Here is a 12,871-nt window from a genome sequence, read left to right as displayed (position 1 = left end):
TTACATTATTCACATGAACAAAATCTATGAAACAACTTAAAATTATGACTTTTCCCATTTTGTTTTTGGGTTGCCTATGGTCACAAAGAATATGCTGTACAGTTTAAATTTTGGTATACATTTTGAGAAGTCATTTGTTCCAGCTCTTTCATTTTATTGATGAAGATATTTATACCTAGAGAGATTGTTATTTGTCTAAAGCCAAAAGTTAGTAAGGAGTAGAGTCAGGATTCAAATCCAGATCTTATCACTCTGAATTTAGCTCCTTTTTTTACTGTAACCTGCTTTCTCCTCCTTAATTGTGATTGTTACAATCCCTTACAGTTAAATAATTCTATGAAACTGTTTTTTAACCTTTCAAAAATGAGATCAAACTACATTATAACATTTTTATGTTCCACATTATTATGTTTTTTAACCTTTCAAAAATGAGATCAAACTACATTATAACATTTTTATGTTCCACATTATTACTAATAATGTGGAAAGAGAAGCAAATCTGATGTTAGATTTACTTTCAGTTGCTTATTTTGCATACATTTTCTCCCTGTTCTACTTTTGAGTGATTGCTAATGATATCTCCTTTTCCCCCTAGGATCAGATAATTGAGACACTTGAACTATCCCAAACCCTCAAAGATATTTTGAAACATTTAGTTAGTTCAGTCTCCCCATCAGTTCTTTTGAGCACAAAAACCATGGATGTAAAAAATGCACAGGTAAATCTTTTCTTTGTTATTAATATTTAATATCACTTTGAGGGCATTGATGATCTGCCATAGGAAACCTACATATGTTCTTATAGCATTTCTCCATCTCCCATAACTTCTGTTTCTACTCTCAACTCTTCCAAACTTATTAGATTTCAGTCTTTTTGATTGCTTTGTAATAAAATCAGTAGACTAGGTCATAGAAGTATTTTTTCTATTCAATATAGAAGTATAGACCACCTACACAGATACATATATTACATATTTCAGCTAAAAGGCATTTTCATCATATTTATATGACTAGTCTTTTGAAGTTAGGAAGATCTGAATTCATATCTTGCGTCTATGACATATACTAGTCATGTGCTGATGGATAAGTTATCTAAACTCTCAGGTAACCTTCTAAGACTTTAATTTACAGTTAAATTATTTCTATTAGTGGAGAAAATTTTTCAGTAAAGATTTTGGCATTCTAGCCTTTCACCTGATTCTAATGGAAATTTTTTTTCTTATGAAGGCTTATTATTCCATATTTTGGCAAGGGATTCTCACCACTGCATGTCTAATTTATGGACTGAAAAGTTATTATTGTCTCTTTCAATAATGTTATCACAGTCATTTGTTAAAATGTCAAAAATATGTTTTCTCTCATTCTTTTGAGTAACTGTTGTTTTGACATATAGGATATGCTGTATACCTCAACCATTCCTCAGGACCTCTGCCCTCCTAAACCCCCAAGGGTTCACAAGTTAAAATTGTTGGTGAAGAATATCCAAGCAACACTGCTGAATAATGCTGTTTCTTCAGGTAGAATACTGGAAATAGTAGATATGGTTTCAAAAAGGTGAAATAGTAGACTGGGATTTTTTGCAAAATTGATTGTGCATTTTGGCATGAAGAAGTAGTATATACAGTAGATAAAAGTTTGAAGTTGCTTTTAGGTGGTAAATACTATTAGGTTATGCTATGCTTTTAGCTTCTGGGGTCCAGATTTTGGAGACAGAAGTCTAAAAGATCAAAGCAAAAAAACTGAAGGAAGTTAGAAATCCAGTTCATCTAGTATTCCAGGCAGTATTTTTCCCTTAAAAATCACAAGATCATGTCATGAAATAAGGTTATTCCTTTTTTTGTTGTTGTTTTATTGCTGGTCAATTATCTGAAATGAAAATATTTTATTCTCTAGAAATTATAATTCTTCTTGTCAAATTTATCTCCCCCTCTCTCTTAGGAAAAATAGTAGGTATATAAAATAATTAATACCTATTATATACAGAGTACCTTTCTAATGGGGTATCTCTTTTCTTCAAAAAAGCAGATAGTTTTCTATCTGAATTTAAAAAAAGGATGATGACAAAAAAGTTAGGAAAGCTTTCTTTGTTAAGTGGCTCAGGATTCAAATGGGGAAAGGGGTGTTTTGGAAGCAGCCAAACTGACTTGTCAGAGCCAAGTGTTAAATTTTCAGTGTAACCATTTGGACCCTGGAAATTGGCAAATGGTACAAATCAGAGCTTGATTTTTTAAAATTAATTGTCTAGACTTAAAAAAGTGATAGGGAAATTATTAAAAATAAAGATTAAACTTAAATTATTTACCAGCATACCCCTGGGTGGCAGGAAGGTGAATTGTCCCGTTATCCTATGTGCAGCCAAAAAGTGTATGAGAGGGATTAGGGAAATTCTCAGTCAGATATTGGTTGTTAGATACAGGTAAAATTTCTTTGAGCCCCAAACATTTTCAGTGTCAATAACCTAATAAACTGAATAATGTTGCCATTCCAAGTAAGCACCCTACAATATACTTTTTTCTGTGGTAGAGTAAATACATATGGTGTGTTGCTAACTCAATACAAGAAAATTATAGTTTTTTTCTTGTTAAGTTAGTAAATTTAACTATACAAAGATCTCACCTTAGAAAAGTCTCCTACTTATTTGATGAAAGAAATTAAAAATACCCTATTAATTATAGTGTGATTTTTATTGTTACTATTAGTTTCTAAAAGTTTGTCCAAGAATAATATATACATAGTTTATTCAGTGTAGAACAATTTGAAATTCAACTTCTTAGAAAGAAAGGCACACTCTTTAGAACAGGGATGGGCAAACTACTGCCCATAGGCCAGATACGGGTCTCTTGAAATGTTCTATCTGACTACACGACATTATTCCTAATCTGACGAATACAATGATTAGGGTACAATACAATGAAACTTTGAAAGAGTTGCCTTAGAAACAAACTGACAGATGAGCATTTCCTTTCATTTGGCCCCCTCTTTAAAAATTTTTCCCATCACTGATTTAGAAAGTCAAATAAAAATTAATTGAAGTAATCACTTCAACAAAATTGCATGATATTAAATAAATGCACATAAATTATTGACTTTTTTCCGTATTACAAATAAAAATCATTAGGAAAAAATAAAAAGAGAAGATCCATTTAAAATAGTTCCAAAATTATAAACTACTACCAAGACACCCTTAGGAACTATGTGGATACAACTCTATAATATTTCTTATGGAAATAAAGCCAGACTCAAATAATTGGAGAAAAATTAATTTCTCTCAAATAGGCTTGACCAATATAAGAAAAATGAAACTATTCCCTAAATTCATTTATTTATTCAATGTCATTCCAAACTATCAAAGGAGTACTTTGTAGAATTTTTAAAAAGTGATGAAATTCATTTAGAGCAACAAAAGTCCAGGGTCTCAAGGATAAACTTTTTTTTTTAAGGAAATAAAATTATTTGTTAACCAAACTTAGAATTGTACAACAAAGCATTACATTTATTAAAATTGGTAATGTTAAAAAAAACAGATGTGTATAAGTTGTAGGCAGCATACAGAAGCAAATAAGTCTAGTAGCTTAGAATTTGATGAACTTAAAATCCTGATCTATTGAAGTAAGAACTTACTATTTTACAAAAATTTCTGTGAAAACTGGGATTTAGTCTGACACAAAATAGGTAAAGAGCATCATCTCCCATAGTTTTGGTCCAAATGGATAAATAACATTGAGATAAAGATTTGATATAAAGTAGAGTAGCAAGGTAGAAATTCTTTATTAGCTTGATGAATGGGGAAAAAGCTTATGACTAAACAAGCAATATAGATAAAAAGGATAATTTTGATTACATAATTAAAAAAAATACCCTAAACCTTCAGTCTTCGTATCAATTCTAAGACAAATGAGTGGCAGGGTTAGGCAACTGGAATTAAGTGACTTGACCAAGGTTACACAGTTAGGAAATATCTGAGGCCAGATCTGAATCTGGGTCCTCCTAAGTCCAGGCCTTGTGCTTTTATCCACTGTGCTACTTAGCTGCCTTTGATTATGTAAACTTTTAAACAATAATTGCTTAAACAGATCTAATATAGTTAAATTAGAAAAGAAACAAGTAAATGGGAAAAAAAATCTTTGCAGCAAGTTTCTCTGATAAAATATCGATTCCAAGATAAATTAATTAAAGATGAGACCAAGAGCCATTTTCCATAGAGAAATGGTCAACTGAATTTTTCAAAGGAAAAGATCCAACCTATTGACAACCATTTGAAAAAAATGCCTTAAATCCTTAATAATTAGATAAATGAACACCAAAACAAACTTTAAATTCTGCCTTACATACATCAGACTAGCAAAGACTACAAAAGAGGAAAATGAGAAAAGGTGGAAAATAGGTACATTTAGTGGAGCTTTGAATTTGTCCAGCCATTCCAGAAAGTAGTTTGGAACTGAGCCCTAAAAGTTCATGAAGTATGCATATGCTTTTACCCAGTTATACCGTTACTAAACCAAAGAAGTCAAAGGAAGAGGAAAAGAACTCCTATGCATAAAAATATGTCTCTAGGTCTTTTTATAATAGCAAAGAATTAGAAACTAAGGGGATTTCTTTTGAAGAATGGCTGAATGAATTTTGATTTGGGAACATAATAGAATTCTGTTGTGCCGTAAGAAATGATGAAAAGGATTGTTTCAGGGACACTGAAAAGATTCGAATGAAATTATACAGAATGAATTGAGCAGAAGAATCTTTCATTCAACAGTAACTACAGTATAAAAGCAAACAACTTTGAAAATTTTAAAATTTTGAATCAATGCAAGATCCAGCCATGATTCCAGAAGAAGGATAAAGAAACATCATCCCTCACTCTTGACAGAGAGGCAATGGTCTCAGGGTACAAATCGAGATATAGTACTTTTTGGTCATGGCCAATATAGAAATTTGTTTTAATTATTGTCAAAAGCAGGGCTTTGAAAGTTTTTATCTTGTTTTCTTTTTTACAAGAGTAGTTGAGGCAAAAAGAAAATAGATTTTTATCTATTAATAAAACAATTAAAAATAAAAAGAATTCAGTTCCAGGAACGAAATTATAACATGGAATTATATTCCAACTCTTTACTTTCCTCTTTGGCATTTTCCCCCTAAATCATAAAGCAGTTTTCATTTTCTTCCTCATATATAAAGTGGATTGCATTTGTTTTGAAAGGTAGGATTTTTGTATGGTAAATCTATGGCTTTACTGATATTAAACTACTAACACTATGAGCAAAAGATTTAGTCTCAAATGGAGAACATGGTTTTCATATATATATGCATGTATATAATTATTATTCCATAGAAAAATGTGAAAGTAAAAATACTCTCAGGAATTCTTAAGTATTCAATAACTAAAATTTCCCACTGGGGATAACTTCTTAAATAAGAAGTATACAATTATGGACAGGTGGAGGCTAAAAGCTTGAATTACATAGCACTTTGAGAAGATTTTTTTCAAAGATGCCAGTTGTCTCAATCAAATAGACTTTCATCTTCAAAGGAAACAGACTAATTTTCCAACATAGGAAAAGTTACCTTGCTACCAATTTTGGCTAAAGTTTAGTTATGTTTCCAAATTCTTGTGTTCTGTAACTGAACTATGGAAAACATAAATGTCACATTTCATTACAGGTAGCCTTAACTGTGTATTTGTGACTCGGTTAAATGATCCTTTTCAGAAGTTCTTCAGCTCCATAACCAAGAGTACCACAAACTTTGCTTGGAATGAGGAGTTCACCTTGTGAGTATACCAATAGATGACACATTTCATTGTGTGCTTTAGTATAATCAGCTTTAAGTTAATGAAACCATTAACTTTCTGCAAAAGGAGAAAACTACTGGTTTATGAAGAAGAAATGGAATATCTTCTTAATTTTGTGGAGTAGTTTTGGTAGAAAGATATATACCTTGACTTTGTTGGGTAAATTAGTTCTTGATGCTGATTTTTAAAAATCAGTTTTTATTGATATCATTTTTTTATATTACCATAATTTCCCCTAGCATTCATCCCTATCCCTTCTCTTGGAAAAAAGTTATCCCATATCAGAAAAGTATTTTCAGAGACAAAAAGGGAAAAAAGAGGGAAATATATGCAAACTGATCTTTATATTAAAAAATTCTAAAAATATATGCAATGTAAGGATTAAATCTAGGGGTTTGACTAAATATGTGAGAAATTCCAAAAATAATATAGTGGTTGCTGATTTAAAGTATTATAGCTCAAAGTCAAAATGACTTTTAATAGATTTTTTTATTTACAAAAGAGGTGGAAAGAATAAAAGTAGATAAATACAAAAAGAGGGTAGAGAAGATATCTAGCCTATCACACTAAATATTGCTCCAGTTCTCTCCTTAACCTGGCAGGGCTTGTTAACCCTCGACCGGAGGACCAGGTGTTCCACCAACACAGCCTCCTCTAAGAGGGGAAGACCTCTCTGGAATTAATCTCTCTCCAGGAAGCCAGGAAAGGAAAGGCCAGCTACTCACTCATCCAAGAAACAGTCCAAGAGCCCAGATCTAAGTCAAAGCCAAGGTCCAAGTCCAAAGTCACCTTGTAGAGGCAGGTCACCAGCCAAAGCTCCAAATCCAAGACCCAAGCCAAAGTGAAGCTCCCTCAAAGACTACTTCTGAAGACAACCTCCTGGAGACTATCTCCAAAAGACTGCATCCAGAAGACTGCATCCAGAAGACTACTCCCAGTCAAAGAAGTACAGGGCTTTTATAATGACTTCTTGTCCCTTCTCCTCTTCACAGAGGCCAATCACAGCTTCCAAATTGCCTAGCACTGCCTTGGGGGGCATTGTCTGTGGGATCCACCTCCTGTCCTCTGAGGGTGAGAACTTTTATCAAAAGGATTCACAAGTTCTTGACTGATTGAGTTAAAAGGGTAGAGCTCTCTTAAGTAAGTGACTTGTAAATTCTCTTATTTGATGGCTTACAAAGTGCTAAGTAGGGGTGTTTTCCATTTTGGTTGATCAATTTAAAAGTTGCTGATGCTAGACAAAGAAAGTCTGATTCACACTTTACAGCAATGAACCATACTTGGGCACCTCTAATTCTTTAAAGGGCTCATTTGAGGAATGTCTTCTCATATCTCTTCTTTGGAGCCTGTAAGGATTAAAAATGATAAAGGCTGATATTATGAGGGAAAATAATAATTTAATTAAAGCCATGTTGGTAAAATAAATTAGACCACGCACCTGTAAAAATTCAAATTGCCACTAGTCCCCATCTTGTCTACACAGCCAAAGAGAGCTCATCTCAAGCCCGACCTCTGAATTTAAGCTGCACTATATGTTGGTTCCTATTGTCTGACGTTATCACTTCAGAAACCGGAAACCTATTGGATCATGGAAAATGTAGTTTCAAAGTCCCCCACATGTCCACAGGAAGTCCGTAAAATACTTTTAAATCGGACATTTCCCCCTGAGATCCAGCACAAAAAAGATTGGTCTTTTTTTCAGTGGATTTGTAAACATAGTCTACTTCTAAATTGCAGGAATTTGGGGATAAAAGAAAAGGATAAAAACTAGCTGCATTGACAAAAAGCCAATTTGGGGCAGTCCCCTATTGGCATAAGAGTGTACATTCAAAACAAATGCATTCAACTCATTCAACTCCCCATAGTTCAAATCAACTGCATCCCAAAGTTCAATTTTGATCTTCATGGTCCAGTGAAGGCTCTTCAGGCATCTTCAGGTTCGTTGTCTGGATTCTGGGGAGATGGCAAAATCCTTATCCTGAAATTACTCTCAAAAGAATTTAAACTTTACATTATAGATTATAAAACATACATTTCCTTCTAAGAATTATAGATTTCCCCCTGAAATTACTCCTAAAAGAGTTTTTTATATATATATATACACATATATATTTTATATTATCGATTTTTAAAAACTTAACACACATCCCCCTGAGGAAAATCCTAAATAACACATTTCTCAGCTAAGGATGCATGGCTGAGTCACGGGGTTGTATGAAATCAATTGGCAAAAGAAATAAAAAAAAATTCAAATTCAAATAAAAGAAGGAAAAATAAACTTATAACAGACCCTTGAATCAAGGCCCAATTAAAGTGATTTAAGCAGGTTGCAGATACCCATTCAGGACCAGGACTACAGAAAATTGCCATTCTCTCTATGTATAAGAGAAATAAGGGGAATGTCTCTCTCTGGTCTGATTTTTCTTCACCTTCTCAGGGAATGAGCCATAAATGATAGCCAATCTTAGGTGCTTCACTAGGAATTTAAGTTAAAGGGGACTCTCGTCCTCTAAATTGTTAGAAAAGACTGGGACTCCAAAAACTCAAACCCCAGTTTCAAGCCCTTCAGTATTGGCATAGAACTTCTGCAATCCATGTTCTGCATGGCCTTTTGCTCCTTGGCACTTTGCAGATTCTCAGTCAGTCTCCATGACCTCGTGGCTCTTTTTAGCACTTCTCCTGGAATCAGACAGAGAGGCATTAAATCACAGTCCCATAATATTTACCAATAATTGGCAGGTTACCATAGTCTCAGGCTTTTCAGGTATGCATTAATAATATAGCAAATATATATTTGCCTTAAGCTTATATCACTGTAAAATTAAAAAAAGGATAAATAATGATTATATATGTACTTCCAGTACAAGATGAGAAAAAAAAGAAAAAATCAATTGTTCTAATTAAATAAAAGAATGTTTTTAAAAATAAAAAATATATATATAGCTTAGAACTAGCGAAGGGTTTTTTCACCCAAAAATGAAATTCATCTCCTATTAAGCCTTAGCATGAGCTGTGAGTATAATGGGTTTTACAAAAATAGCAGATTCACAATGCACATTCAAATAGAGTACTATAATTTCTAATAACATATTTTAAAACAATAATAAACAACCCATTATTATAATCACTTACTATGATGTTTTAAAAAAATCATGCTTGTTACAAATTTAAACCTTGGCTAAGATATTTTCTCAACAAACTCTGTTACTGCCTCCATAACAATTGTGGGGCAGAGCCTAAAAAAAATTCTGATATTAAAAAAAAAAAACTTTCTGGGTCTAAATTATCCTCAGGAATTCTAGATCCTTCTGATAGAAAAGCAGGCTAAGACATATAGACTAACACAAGTATACAGGAGCTCTCTTGGCTTCCTGTTTAAAAAATCCCGGGTAGGAAATTTTCATGTTTCTTCTACCCATTTAAGACAACCATTCTTTATAATAAAATATATAAAATCTTATCATTTATACAGAAGGGACTAGGATCTAAAGTAAAATTTAAAACCTATTATAAATTACAACTTAAATCTCAAGGCATCAAAATCTCCAAGGTTGTACACAATTATGAAGATAGAACAGCATTATTTTTATACAGTAAAAAAGGAAACCTTAAATAAATTAGGAAATACAATATGAGTACCAGATAACAAGCTATACAGTCAAAAACCTCTTTTACCAGTTCTAATAGATTGTTCAACATTTGGGAATTACAATAAAATCATAAACAGAATTAATCTAGCAGCCAAAACCTCATTAGCTTAAAATGATTCAGTGCAACAGAAAAATCAACGAAATAAATAAAATTAATTCACAAAACTAATCCGCAAAATACAGTAAGATACAGAGTCTCTTTAAAACAGAAATAAAATCTATTCAGTTCTGAGGTTTAAAGGTCCACCCCTGGTTCAATTCAAGGTTCTTCTAATTGAGCTCTGCTCTGAACTTAAGGGATTTTAAAGTTCAAAGTTCTGAGCAGGTATGGGGGTGAATTTCTTCCCGAGTTTCAAGTTTGAAATAATCACAAGAAAGTTTGAAATAGGCCATGCGACCCAATTGAAGGGTAAATGCTAGCGCCCACGTGGAAGTGTGGGGTGGGGGCTAGAGAAAAGCTTAGGTCAGTTTTTAGAAAACCCACGTGGAGAGATTGTGGGCGGGGGTGCCTAGGTCAGGCTTTAGAGAAAACACGTGGAGGGCTAGAATGGAGTAAAAGCGTCTTTCAGGTTAAAAGTCAGTAACAAGAGAGCAGGGGGAGCAATACTTCCCAAATCTTAAGCGGAGCAGCTGAAGCAGTCTCTGGGGTCGAACTCAGTGATCGGCATGTGGACTCAGTAGTCGGCAGTAGACAGGAGCAGTGGAAGCGGTCTGCACTGGTGGTCTCGGGATTTGGCAGAGATTAGGAGAAGTGGTGGAGGTGGCAGCAGGAAACCCAGCATTCGAACAGTGTGGGTAGGGGCCACCAGGCCCCAGGCACTGGGCTAAAGAACTCACAGCCCAGGGACAATTAAAACCATTGTCCTTTTCCCCTGAAAAGCAGCCTCAAGGCTGGGGAGAATAGGGAGAGGAGTGAGCATGGAAAAGGAGTGTGTCTGAGGTTCCAGGAAGGATTCTAAATGCTCTCAGTAGGCTATCTGAAAAATTGAGTCCTAATTCCAAACTTCATGTTGCCATAAATGTAAGGATTAAAAATGATAAAGGCTGATATTATGAGGGAAAATAATAATTTAATTAAAGCTATGTTGGTAAAATAAATTAGACCATGCGCCTGTAAAAATTCAAATTGCCGCCAGTCCCCATCTTGTCTACGCAGCCAAAGAGAGCTCATCTCAAGCCCGACCTCTGATTTTAAGCTGCACTATACATTGGTTCCCGTTGTCTGACGTTATCACGTCAGAAACTGGAAAACCATTGGATCACGGAAAATGTAGCTTCAAAGTCCCCCACATGTCCACAGGAAGTCCGTAAAATACTTTTAAATGGGACAAGACATGCTTTTCCTTTATAATTTTACCTTACTTGATTTTGATTGTTTTGTGGTTGTCTTTTCTATTTCTGTTATTGTAGTGATTATGTATATTCTTTTCTGGGCTTTACTTCTTCAATCTGAATGAGTTCATTTTTTCTCTTTCCATGCTTCTCTATATTCATCATATTTGCATTTCTTGAACAAAATACTATTCCATTTGTTAAAGGAATTATAATTTGTTAAGCTATTCTCCCATATATGGTGTCAATCTGGAAAAAACACAGAGCTACTAAAGTAGTCAGTAAAACCTAATCTTTAGTCAGGAAAAAGATAGTGTTGAATATTCACCTACCACACATTGTCAAGCTCCTACAAACAACAAAGAGCCAAGGGCTCTTGGGACTCTGGGAACAGTATCTTTGAGAGGATCATTGAGATGATTTTCCAAAGAATAATAGAACATAGGGATCTTATATACCTTTTGGGGAATTAAGCACATCAAACATACACTGACAGATTGTAAGCAGGGTTAGGAAAGAGGCTAAAGCCAGAGGTTGGGGTATTAGGGAGTGGTCTACCAAAATGGATACTAAAAGGATGATTCCTCTACAGGCCTTGGTCTTCTTGGGAATGGATCACTGATACAATGGGGCGAACTTCTAAGACTAAAAGGGTAATTAAGCATTTGAGCATTTGTATTACTCCTAATCAGGACATTTAATGGGCTCTGGGAGATCCCTTATTCAGTCTAAGACAAAGTCACTTGGGGACTTCCCTTAAAGTAAGTTCCCAAGGGAAATGGGCAAACTTGGAACTTCCAGAATTCAGTTGACATAGGACATCTACTTTGTTTCCAATTCTTTGCTTTTACAAAAAGTGCTGCTATAAATATTTTGTTGTTTATGGGGATTTTTGTTTTACTGATGACCTTCTTGCAATAGAATAAAGCTACTTCATTTGCTTAATTCCAAATTATTTTCCATAATGATTTATTGACACTGATTTCAGGAAAGTAGTAGTGTGCCTATAATTTAACAACCCTTCCAACGCTGACTATTGCACTTTTCTGTTATATCTGCCCATTTGCAGGATATGAAGTGAAATCTCAGGATGCTCCTAATATTATTATTGATTTGGAACATTTTTTCATATGACTGTTAATTGTTTGAAATTATTTTGAGAAATATATATTTATATTCTTTACTTATCTATCGGGAAATAACTTTTGAGTATGTGTCTGTGATAAGATACACAACATATATATATGTCTGTTATATGAGTGTATGCTAGTGCTCCTCCTCATCCTGTGCCTGCACCCCAGCAAAAGGGCCCCAGTAATCTCCTTTTGAACAGTTATCTGATTCCCTCCTTACAATTTATGGCTGAGAGTTCCAGAAGACATGGCTGTTGCTTCAGTTGCTCCCAATATTTGTTGCCTTGGTGGGGCTTGCCTTGGTGTGCTGCACCTCTACCTCAGTGTATTAGATCTCTTGTGCTAGTCTTTTAAGTTGGTTTGGGCTAAAAAATTATTTTATTTCACTTTGTCTTTTTGTGATTTATGTTGAATTCTTTTTGAGGTGTTATAACATTGCTTTTTGAAGGATAATTTGGTAGAAGTCAGTTGGGAACCTTCTCTGCCATCTTGGCTCTGTTACCCTCCCCTCCCCTGCCTAGTTACTTTACTCTTTAGAACACATCATTTTATTCTGTCCTATAGTTTCTAGTAGTTTCAACATAGATTTCTATTATCTGAATTTTCTCTTTATATATGAAAGTCTTCTGGTAGGTTGCAGAATTTGTTGTCAGTAGGATTGTTAAATTTAACCATTGTGCGTTTTGGAATCTATAACCTAAGGTTGTTGTTATTGTTGTTTCTGTGTTTAAACATTCTGGGAAGTTATATTATATTAATTCTTGCATTGTGGTGTTTAGGTTTTTTGATGTGCTATGTTCTGGGAGAACTGTAAATTTTTAAGTTGTCTCTAATATAGCCTTTCTTTAAGATGTTTTGCTTCTATGACAACAATGCGTTCTTTCTTTGCTTTTCTTTTTTCATATTGACCTTTACTTCTTCGTATTTGCAATTCCAGTTTTTTTGTTCTCTCTTTTATTTCTTTGAGAAGGT

Source organism: Gracilinanus agilis, chromosome 3 (genome assembly GCF_016433145.1).
Source record: "Gracilinanus agilis isolate LMUSP501 chromosome 3, AgileGrace, whole genome shotgun sequence".
Lineage (NCBI taxonomy): Eukaryota > Metazoa > Chordata > Mammalia > Didelphimorphia > Didelphidae > Gracilinanus > Gracilinanus agilis.
Note: the sequence above shows the minus strand (reverse complement) of the source record.